The sequence below is a fragment of the Felis catus genome, chromosome B3 (assembly GCF_018350175.1).
Source record: "Felis catus isolate Fca126 chromosome B3, F.catus_Fca126_mat1.0, whole genome shotgun sequence".
Lineage (NCBI taxonomy): Eukaryota > Metazoa > Chordata > Mammalia > Carnivora > Felidae > Felis > Felis catus.
Window position 1 is genome coordinate 75,625,065 of NC_058373.1, and position 12,409 is coordinate 75,637,473.

The window sequence follows — 12,409 nt, forward strand, 5'->3', positions numbered from 1 at the left end:
AAGATAATATCCTATAGTAGATACACAAAAAATAAAAAGAAGGGAGTTAAGCCATACATAAAATCATCAACTCATAAAGGGAGACAGCAAAAGAGGAAGAAAGGAACAAGAGAATTACAAGAAAAAGCCAAAAAACAAATCTTTACCTATCAATACTTTAAATAAAAATAAATGAAATTCTACAATCAAAAGGCATAGAGTGGCTGAGTGGATAAAAACAAGACCCAAATATAATGACTACAAGAGACCCACATAGGCTCAAAGTAAAGAGATGGGAAAAGATATCATATGCAAATGGAAAACAAAAGAGAGGAGTGTATATATTTCTATTAGACCCACTAGACCTTAAATAAAAAAAAAAGTAACAAGAGACGAAGAAGGTTAGTATATAATGCTAAAGGGGTTAATTTACAAGAGAATATAAAAATTGTAAAAATATATGCACACCCAACATCAGAGCACCTAAATGTATTAAGAGAATACAAAATAGTGAAGGGAGAAATTGACGATTATACAATAACAAGGAAATTTATACCTTACTTTCAAGAATGGTTATGTCATCCAGACAGAAAATCAATAAGGAAACACTGGACTTGGAATATACTTTAGACCAAATAGACCTAACCTGTATAAAGAACATTCCATTCAACAGCAGAATACATATTTTTCTTAAGTGCACATGGAATATTCTCCAGGATAGATCATATGCTAGGCCATAAAACAAGTCTTAGCAAATTTAAAAAGGTTGAAATCCTAGCAAGGATCTTTTCTGACCACTATTATATAAAACTAGAAATCAGTAACAGGAAGAAAATGGAAAATTCACAGAAAAGTAGAAATTAAAACATTCCTGAAAACCATATAGAAAAAGCTTCTTGATGGGAGCTCAGTCAGTTAAGTGTAGGACTTCAGATCGGGTCATGATCTCATGATTTGTGAGTCTGAGCCCCAAGTCAGGCTCTGTGCTGACATCTCAGAGCCTGGGGCCTGTGTGAAATTCTGTGTCTCACTCTATCTCTGCTCTCCCCCTACTTGCACTCTGTCGCTAGAGAGAGCTGTCTAAAATAAATACAAATTAAAAAAAGAAAAGAAAAAGCTCCTTCACAGTGGTCTCAGTCACATTTTTTTTTTTTTGATAGGACACCAAAGCACAAGCAAAGAAAGTAAAATTAAATGGTAACCTACAGAATGGAAGAAATTTTTCATAAAGTGTCCATCTGATAAGGAGTTGACATCCAGAGGTATCAATGGCAAAAACCCCAAAGACAAAGGACCAGCAGGTACATGGGAAGGTGCTCAACATTAATAATTATGAGGAAAAATGCAAACCAAAATCACCATACCACTTTATATCTGTTAGAATGGGTAGAAAGACAAGAAATAATGAGTGTTGGTAAACCCATGGAGGAAAGGCAACTGTAGTGCAAGTGTCCATTGACAAAGGAATGGATAAAGAAAATGTGGTATGTATATAAAGATATGTGATACACACAGTGGAAAGCTATTTGGCTATGAAGAAGGAAATCCTGCCATTTGCAATAACATAGATGGAACTTGAGACATTATGCTCAACGAAATAAGTCAGAAAAAGACAAATACTATTAAAAATGCAGTACTATCAACTACACTCACCATGTTTGACAAGAAATTCTTAGACCTTGCTCATTTTATAGCTGAAGGTTTGTAAAGTTTTACCAATCTCTCCCTTTTCCTCTACCTTCCAGGCCCTAGCAATGACTTTTCTACTCTGTTTCTATGAATTTGATTTTTTTTTCTTTTTTTGCTTTAGATTCCACATATGTCAGAACGCAAAGTATTTTACTCACAGAGATAGAAGAATGGTGGTTGTCAGGGTCTGGAAGAAATGGGAAGATGTTCATCAAAGGGTACAAACTTCTAGTTATAAGTTCTGGGGAGTCTAATATATGGCACAGTGATGATAGTTAACAAGACTGTTGGGAGAGATTGCTGGGAGAGTAGATTTAAAATGTACTCACCCCGTACACAAAATGATAATTAAGTGAGGTGTTAATCTTACAGAGGTAATAATTTTACAGTATATACATGTATGAAATCGTCACGTTGTATACCTTAAACTTATGCAATGTTCCATTTGAATTGTATCTCAATAAAGCAGGAGTGGGAGGAAGGAACCAACAAGGAGAAATGGATTAAAAAGGGGGTGTGTCGTGAAGAAAGTGCTTCAAAGAGAGGGGGGTAATTACCTCTGGCATATGTTGCGGGTAATGCAGGTAAAATAAGGACTAAAAATTAGTGGCTTTAACCACATGGAACCCACGGGCCATCACGAAAAGCAGGACCACAGCGGATGCGCTGGTCACGCATTGTTTGAAGGCGCCCATCCAATTGGGTGAGTGGTCGCAAAATACTACCTGCATTGTGCTCCATTCCACGGAGGGTACAGCTATCTGTAATTCATCCATCCAGAGGGGTACCATTTTCTAATTCGCACAGACACAGTATGTGCTAGCTGAGACCCTGTTGACAAAAAAACGTCTGGATCAATGCATTTTTGGAGTGGGTTCAAAAGAGGAGAGGGGAAGGAACTGGAGACACTGCGTGCCTGTAGAGGAGCCAATAAACCAGGAGAACAATGAGTTGGTACCTGGCTGGAGCTAGGGAAACAAAAGCTTTATTTTTATTATTTAGAAAATGAGAGCTTTAACCATTAAGTCTGAACACTGATGGGAAAGATTCAGTACAGAGTAGTTCTGTGTACTCGTTTTATACTGGACATAATATGATATGTCATTTACTCTGGTGAGTAAAAAAAAAAAAAAAAAAAAGCAAAAGGTTAAAAAAAGTTATCTTAGGCCATACACTTGTGTGTTCACTGCTGTTTTCCTCATACTTAGAAAATGCCCAGCATGTAGTAGGCAGTCAATTACTATTTGTTGACTATTAATCAGAATTTGAAGTCATATCATCTAATTTCCTATCCTGAACCTTCAACAGCTGGACTCTGATACCTTTTCATGCAGGTCTATGTACACAGCAGTAATTCATTTGGACTGCTTTTGTAGAGAGAGGAAAGGGCATATTTATTCATAAAACTAATAATCTCCCTGCAGACCGAGAGCATGTCTTCCCAAATCTGTGTGTGACTTAAGCACGATGTTTGGCACAACTTAAGTATTCAGTATAATCAAGGATTTGTATGTTCCAAAGCCACTTGATTATGTGAGTTGGATTAACATTTATTACACTGCCAAATAATTCATTCAATAAATTTAAATTTAAAATCTGTTTTAAATGCTGATGTTTTACTGATTAATAATAATATATGCGTATTATAGAAAGTGTAGAAAATGCAGAAAAGTAGAAGAAAACCATTTCACCTCTAACCCCAATATCCACAGACCATCGCTGTTGATCATTTTGGTACGTTTTCTCCCACCCAATATTATAAGTTGATGGTTCTGGAGATCGTTGCAATAATAATAATAATGACAATTACATTGCTTATGCACATACAAGATGCATTATCTCATTCAAACTTCACAGCCAACCTGTGAAGAAGGCATTAGTTCTGAAGCATTTTATAAATGAGAAAAATGAGGCTCAGAGAGATTGAGTCATTTTCCCAAGGCTGTAAATGCAGCCATATTTTAATGCCCTTTAGTTCCCCCCTCTGGTTTCAAGTGCTATTAAATCTAATTTTCTCTAAGGTTGGGAAGGGTCGGTTCTGCTTTTAAGTGTCTGTCATGCACCCTTTAACAATTAAACAGTCTTCTTGAAAGACTTCATTGATTGAGTCCCCTTGAAGACTCTGGGACTCCCTTTGCCTCTGCTCTCTGATCTAAGCAGCCTGCTTTGTTTATTTTTTTTTAACGTTTATTTATTCATTTTTGAGACAGAGAGAGACCGAGCATGAACAGGGGAGGGGCAGAGAGAGGGGGAGACACAGAATCTGAAGCAGGCTCCAGGCTCTGAGCTGTCAGCACAGAGCCCGACGTGGGGCTTGAACTCACGGACTGTGAGATCGTGACCTGAGCGGAAGTCAGACACTTAACCCACCGAGCCACCCAGGTGCCCCTAAGCAGCCTGCTTTGTAAACATAAATTTGCTTCATGGGTCTATTGTTCTTTTTAACAGTCCTCAACCCATCACCCACCCTCAAATGTTTATTTGATTTTTTTTTTTCCCCACAGAATCTGATACAAATTCTTGACACAATGGAGGTGATGAATAAATATACTTGCCTGAGTGGTAAGTTCTTCCATACCTGTAGTCTGATCTTTATCCTACATTTTGGGTTTATTTACTCTGTTTCTGATATTGGGGGTCAGCATAGTGTGAGGTGAGAAAATAGCAGAGGACCTTCCTTTCTGTTGACTAACCTCTTCTAAGATTTTATGGGGAAAAGAAACAGCACTTGGAAGGCAGAGGTGGGAAGACTGATGTAAGGCACAGTTTGGGTATATACTGCATTGTGTGGATAATGACAATGGTCAGTTCTTAACAGAACAGTGGTTCCCACATGGGAGCATTGTTAAGCTTATTTGCTATAAGTGATCCCTGCTGTGTTAAAAGGGGAAATAAATATCCCACTTTTATTTTATTTTTGCTACAGAAGAGAGAATAATTTTTTTTGAGATGCCTAGCTTTTTTAGCAGCCTGCCAAAGTTACTATTACCATCATTTGTTACAGTGGCTTTATACACATAAAACAAAAAATTCTTACATTCACCATGTCTGTTCAGAACCTATTGTAACATTCAGTCATGTCTCTTTGCTGATCTTTTGTACTGCTGCTGTGTTGGCATTAGCTTTGCTATTTATGATTCTGCATTCCTAGTATGATTCTCACGTGTTCTTTATTTCAGTACAAAAATATATTTGACCTGTCCTAAAAAAACTTAATTTAAAACCAACCCTTCTGAAGTTGTTTCTGCCTGTGTCTTCTAAATCTTGATGACCAAATCCAGGACTGTAAAATGGGAATTTCCATTTCATTTCTAGTCCATTGAGATGAAATGTTCTTTATTCCTTCTCCTGTCTCCAGGAGGGCAGTAATCAATTTGGGGGAAATATTTATCACTGATTCATGAAGGTGACCCTTGTGTCTATCTGTATTTTATGTGAGGAGATGGGAGCACCTTCCTGGCCTCATTTTGTCCATACTTTCAGACTGGTCAGCTCCAATCATGTTTATATAAGGGGGGAATCTACAATAATCTTCTTTTTTTAAAAAAATTTTTTAACGTTTATTTTTGAGACAGAGAGAGACAGAGCATGAACGGGGGAGGGTCAGAGAGAGGGAGACACAGAATCGGAAACAGGCTCCAGGCTCTGAGCTGTCAGCACAGAGCCCGACGCGGGGCTTGAACTCATGGACCGCGAGATCATGACCCGAGCCGAAGTCTGAGCCACCCAGGTGCCCCTACAATAATCTTCTTCTTAAGGATAAAGGCCAGAGTTCAAACTCTGGCTCTATGTGTACTCAGATTTCTTTTGTAAAGAGAACAGAAGAAAACGCACATTCACGATGTGTGCTTTGATTTCACAGAGTCACTTTTTCCCCCACAGCCTCGAAAATTGTGGCCTCTACCTTGCCCCACTTCACCCCTTTATTCTCAAGACAAATTATGGGATGATATGTTAAGTTCTACCCTCTCTTGTCATTGTTTGTCACCCCTAAAAACCAATATATATTCTTATTTCATATGCTTTTATATGCCCAGATATGTGTTAGGCCAGTAATTCTCAGCCAGGGTGATTCACCTCCCGCCCCCCGCCAGGGGGCCTTGGCAATGGCTGGAAATCTTTTTGATTGTCATGACTTTAGTGGAGAAAAGTACAACATAGTGGTGGAAGCCAGGGATACTACTCAATATCCAACATTACATAGGAGAGCTTCCCACGACAAAGAATGATCTGGTGTAACATGCCAAATTTGAGATAGCCTGTGTGGGCCCTGAAATAGACGTATAAAGCACAAGACATTTAAAGTAAAAACATCTTATATATACGGTAGCATAAAAACTGGTTAGGGTACGGAGGACGTAGATGAATTATACTAGGGTTGGAGAGGGGAGATTTGTTAGAAATTTTCTGTTGACAAGATAGTGTTTTGAGACTTCAGAAATGGAAATTTTTCTTGGTGTGAAGGAATGTGAAGAGTGTGGTATATAGGCTGAAGTAGCGAATGAAGCAAAATCTTGAGGGTAAATCAGCATTTCAAGTTTAAAGAATAATAGAAGGTAAAAACAAGGCATGAACATCTATCAACAATCCTAGATGGATGGCTTCACATACAGTCCTAATCATTGGTCCTTTTCCCTTCTAGAAAGAATATTAGTGGAAAGGTGGGGAGAGGTGTCTGAATTAACTATTTGGACACTAGAGCCTGGAAGGCAGTTGGGAATTTATTTTAACAGGTTCGTAAAAGACGATGGGGCTCAAGGGAAACAGTCTTGGACTGGGAGTGAGTGGAAGTCCATGATGACCATTCAAGGATATGGCAGTTTTCTTTCTTTTCCTCTCTTTCACAGACTGTGTGGGTGGCATGCAGCCTCACTATAGGTAAAAATTAACTAGCTCATTTTCTTTTGGGTCAAAGAAACAGCTACCAGAAGGAGACGGTAACGCATGTAGTGTAAGATTATTCTTTGCCCATCGTATTCTAGATGGACTTCCTGGTTTCTGGCAAATGGGTTGCGTGAATAATAGTGTCATTCAACAAGGAAGTGAACACAGGCAAGGAGCAGCTTGGGAGAATTCCTGTGGGACCTTCAGGAAGAGAGACTCTTTAGCGTTCAGGGACTGTATGTGTCAAGGATAGCAGAGACGGAAACGATCAGGTTGGAGGTAATAAATGCAAGATCAAGCAAGAGGGATATAGAGAGCTATACAAGAGAAAGGTTCGGTACAGAATAGTGAAAAACACTGCTATTTAGGCTCCAGGAGACTCAGAATTGCTACGGAGAAGGCTGGTAAACAACAAAAATGTTGTGTGGAGGAATTTAACAGAAAGGGGTCTTTTAGCTGCAGTTTACTCCAGGGAAGTAGATTTTGGATGGGGTGGAGTGTTACACTTACTTATACATGTCTATTTAAATTGTTACAATGAGTGTTTTTTTAAAATACAGTCTAATTTTGCTAGAGTATGTAATTTACATACAAGAAAATATACTTTTTAAAGTGAATAGATTAATGCTCTTTAATATTTTCACCCATGTAATCTGACTATAATCAACATATAAAATATTTTGCCATCCTAGAAAATTCTATTGTGAGCCATTTCAATCAAGACTGCAACATCAATTTCTGCCTGCATTTAAAGCTTGCTAATCTGCCTACAGTTTTCGCCACCGGCTCCCACACTTGTGTGAGCCAATTCTTAAAAACAAAAAACCCTCTTTATATAAATAGGAGTTTGCTTGTATTCTCAGCTATGTTATTGGCTAAATACACATTTTGGATTGTTGTGCTTGGTGAATTGACACTCCCATCATTAGTATGCCACATTTTTTTTATATTCATTTATTTTTTATATTTGTCTCTTTATGCAATCTAAAACAATTGCCTATGAAATATTAAGTTGGGTCTTTCTTTATTTCTTTTTTTTTTTTTTAACTCAGATCTGACAGTCTCTGCAGAGCAGTCCCAGAAAGCAGCATAAAAAGATTCCTAAACTCACCTCCTCCTGTGGACAGCAATATAAAGCATATTTTTCCTGAGGAGGAACTGAAGGCTGATTAAACAGCTTCTGCACAACAAATGATAGCAGAATCACATAGAGAAGAGATGAAGCCATAGTAACTACAAAACACCTATGCTAGACACAGTGACATACAGAAGGGAAGAGTATCATCAAGGAGTCTGTGCACAGATTTGCCCACCCTAAGGCACAGTAAAAACAACAACAATGGTTTAAAGGACAACTGGACTGTGAAAGTTTTGAGAAGATGGTGGAATAGGAGAATCCTGAGCTCGGGTCCTCTCATAGAAGTATCAAGATAAGAGCTACATCTGTGAGACTAACTCTGAAACGACCTCAAGACTGGCAGAACAGACCTTCCATAGCCAACTGTAGATAGAAGGCCACCTCAAAACGGGTAAGAGGGGCGGAGACAGAGTTGGGAACCATAACCCTGGGTAGGACTAACCTCAAACAGAAGGGACATTACAAGCTCAGAAGAGGGAGAAAATCAGACTCCTATCAGACACTGGGGACCTGCACTGGAAGGACCAGTTTCTATAACATTTGGCTTTGAAAACCAGCACAGTTAAAACTCTAGGAGAGCTGGAGGGTGATATGAAAATGAGCTCCTGCACATGAAAATCCAGCAACTAAATAACTCAGCCTGAGACACAGCACAGGAAGAGGAGTTTGAAAGATCCTGGGCTATACATGAATGAGATTCATTGAATAATCTTAGAACATGTGTTGGAGTGGCAAGGATCCCCAAGAGATTCCTCTGGGAACAAAAATGCAAGGTGGAGCCATTTCTCTTCCCCTTCCCCAGCCTAGAGAGCCAGATACTTGTGGGAGCCAATGGGAATACTCTCCACCTACCTTGCTAGCACCACAGGACCCACCCTGGCATTCTCTGTGGCCCAGGCTATCTAACCTGCCTGCCTGCATAGGCATGCATCCAAAGTGGCTCCTGCCCCATAACACCTTGCAATCAGCCTAGGCTTGGACCACTGCCACTCCAAAATGACTCCTGCCCTGGGGAAAGGGGCAGATAAGTCCATACATCAGTATACCCACAGTTCCTAGAGCCTGGCCTCTTAGCTGGCTTATGCAGGGAGCAAGCTCTGCCCTTGGGTACACTTGCCATAGTGACAGAAAGGCTAACTACAGACTGAGCCCACCAAAGAGCTTGTGGCTGTTACAGGCCTCTCAACAGTGTGGGGAGCAAACTCTGCCCAGTGTACCCAAGAAAAGAAATGGGTCATTGCAGCCAGCTGGGCTCGATGCAACAGGGGCTTTACCACAACAGGAAGGCTCACAAGGGACACTTCTGGTGTGCCTGGTTCTAGTGACTAGGGAGATTTCACTATAGGGCACCACAAGGTCTTTTCTTTCAAGACCAGGAGATGTAGCTGGCCTACATAATACATCCCACATGAAAGAACAAGACAAAAATCACACTAACAGGGCTAAATGAAATGGAAGCAAGCAGTATGCCTCATAAGGAATTCAAAATTCTTTAGATCATAAAGATACTCAACCACACCTGAAAGAAAAAAAGGATGAACTCAGTATGAATTTTAACAGAGATACAAAACATAAAAAGGAGCCAGTTAGAGCTAAAGAATTCAATAACTAAAATTGAAAAAAAATGCACTAGAGGGAATCAATAGCAGATTACAGGATACAGAAAAACAGATCAGCAATCTGCAAGGCAGGGTAATAAAAAGCAACCAAACTGAACAGTAATAATAACAACAATAAAAAAATAGCTTCAGTGACCCTGTGGTATTAAGCATAACATTTGCATTATAGGGATCCCAGAAAAAGCAGGGGCAGAAAACTTTCCTAAGCTTGGGAAGAGAACACATCAGGTCCAGGATGGATACACAGAAAGCCCCTGACAAAATCAATCCAAGGACAGCTATACCTGGACACACAATAATGAAAATGGCGAAAAGTAATGATAAAGATTTTTTAAAGCAGTGAAAGAAAGACTACAGTGACATAAAGGAAAACTCATAATGCTATCAGATATTTTTTCAGCAGAAACTTTACAGGGCAAAAGGGAGTGGCATGATATATTCATACTTCTGACAGGAAAAAACCTACGATCAAGAAAAATTCTACCAAGCATTCTATTCAGAATAGAGGAGAGAGAAAGAGTTTCCCAGACAAGCAAAAATTAAAACTTGTCATTACTAAAACGGTCTTACAAGAAATGTTAAAGAGATTCAAATGGAAAAAAAATCCACCATCAGTAAAAATAGGAAATTAATGGCAAAGAAAAACATATATTAAAGTAGAGCAATTATAAATGTATGGAAGCTAAACATAAAAATCATAAAATCAGTTATATCTGTAAAAATTAGTCAAGGGATACACAATATATAAAATATGTATACATAAAATGTGGACATGGGAATAAAATGCAGTGCTTTGTGAAGGTGGTCAGACTTAACCATGAATTGAATAAACTGCTATAGACATAGGTGGTTCTATCTAAACCCTCTGGTAACCACTAATTGAAACCTGTAACAGATACACAAAAAATAAAGACAAAGGAATCCAAGCATTACATTAAAGAAAGCCATCAGACCACAAGGGAAGAGAGAAAGAGATGTAGGAACAAAGAAGAATTACAAAAACTGTAAAACAAGTAACAAAATGGCAGTGATTTACATACCTATCACAGTTACTTTAAACATAAGTGGACTAAATGCTCCAATAAAATGATATCGGGTGACTGAATGGAAGAAGAAGAAAAGACCCATTTATGAAACCTATAAGAAACTCTCTTCAGATCTGAATGCATACACAGTCTGAAAATAAAAGGATGGAAAAATATATTCTATGTAAATAGAAGCAAAAATAAAAAGCTGGCGTAGCAATTCTTATTTCAGGCAAAAAAGACTTTAAAACAATGACTGTAGAAAGAGAGAAAAACATTATCTACTGAAAAAGGGATCCAATCCGACAAAAGTATGTAACAGTTGCAAATATCAATATAGAACCTAAGTTCATAAAGCAAATGTTAACAGACTAAAAGGGAAAAATTGACAGTAATACAGTAATAGTAGGGGACTTTAGCATCCCACTTACACCAACAGACTGATCACCAAGACAGAAAATCAATAAGCAAACAGTGGCTTTGAATGGCACATTAGACCAGATCGACTTAACAGATATGTAGAATAGTGCAATACACACTCTTTTCAAGTGTATATGGAACATTCTTCAGGATAGGAGAGTTAGGCCACAAAACAAATCTCAAATAAATTTAAGAAGACTGAAATCATATCAAGAATCTTTTCTGACCACATGCTATCAAACTAGAAATCAGTTACAAGAACTGAACAAAACACAAGTAGATGGAGGCTAAACAACATGCTACTACACAACCAATGGATCAAAGAAAAAATCAAAGAGGAAATCAAAAGTTACCTTGAGACAAATGGAAGTGGAAACCCACATCCAAAACCTGAGGAATGCAACAAAAACAGTTCTGAGAGACAAGTTTATAGTGATACAGGTCAACCTCAAAAAATAAGAAAAATCCCAAATAAACAGTCTAACTTTACGGAACTAGAAAAGAAGAAGAAGAAGCAGAGCCCAAAGTTAGAAAGAAACAGTAAAGATCAGAACAGAAAAAAATGAAATAGAGACTAAAAGAACAGTGGGAAAGATCAATAAAAACTAAATCTACTAACTCTGGCCTTAAAAAAGATAAACAAAAGCGTCAGACTTCAGCCAGGTCACGATCTCGCGGTCCGTGAGTTCGAGCCCCGCCTCAGGCTCTGGGCTGATGGCTCAGAGCCTGGAGCCTGTTTCCGATTCTGTGTCTCCCTCTCTCTCTGCCCCTCCCCCGTTCATGTTCTGTCTCTCTCTGTCCCAAAAATAAATAAACGTTGAAAAAAAAAATTAAAAAAAAAAAGATAAACAAAATCGATAAACTTTTAGCCAGACTCTTCAAGAAAAAAGAGACAGAATTCAAATAAAATCAGAAATAAAGGAAAAGAAATAATAACTGACACCACAGAAATACAAAGAATTATGAGAATATTATGAATAATTATGTGCCAACACACTGGAAGATCTAGAAAAAATGGATAAATTGCTAGAAACATACAATCTTCTAAAAATGAATCAGGGAGAAACAGAAAATTAGAGCAGCTGAGGACTAGTAATGAAATTGAATCAGTAATCAAAAAACTCTGAATAAACTAAAGTCCAGAGCTAGATGGCTTCACAGGTGACTTCTACCAAACATTTAGAGAAGAGTTAGCAACTTCTCCTCAAATTATTCCAAAAAAATAGAAGAGGAAAGAAGACTTCCAATTTATTTTGAGACCAGCAATACCCCGACACCAAAATCACACAGACACTACAAAAGAAAACTACAGGTTGATATCACTGATGAACACAGATGCAAAAATCCTCAACAAAATATTAGAAAACCAAATTCAAAAATACATTTAAAAATTACCACAATTAGGTGGGATTTATTCCAGTGATACAGCATGGTTTAATATTTGCAAATCAATGTGATATAGCATATTAACAAGAGGAAGGATTAAAAACCATATGATCATCTCAATAGATGCAGGAAAGGCATTTGACAAAATTCCTCATCTGTTCATGACAAAAACTCTCAACAAAGTAGGTTTACAGGAAACATACCTCAACACAATAAAGGCCAATATGAAAAATCCACAGCTAACATCATACCATATGGTGAGAAACTAA

The 12,409-nt window shown here is 38.1% G+C and overlaps 1 long non-coding RNA gene across 1 annotated transcript; it reads left to right on the forward strand.

Moving 5' to 3' along the window:
* The first annotated feature begins 1,117 nt into the window (after nucleotides 1-1,117).
* On the forward strand, nucleotides 1,118-9,917 carry LOC123386023. Its single transcript, XR_006599430.1, has 3 exons — nucleotides 1,118-1,280; nucleotides 4,173-4,230; nucleotides 7,605-9,917. It is a non-coding gene; the product is annotated as an uncharacterized LOC123386023 (long non-coding RNA).
* Nucleotides 9,918-12,409: the final 2,492 nt, after the last annotated feature.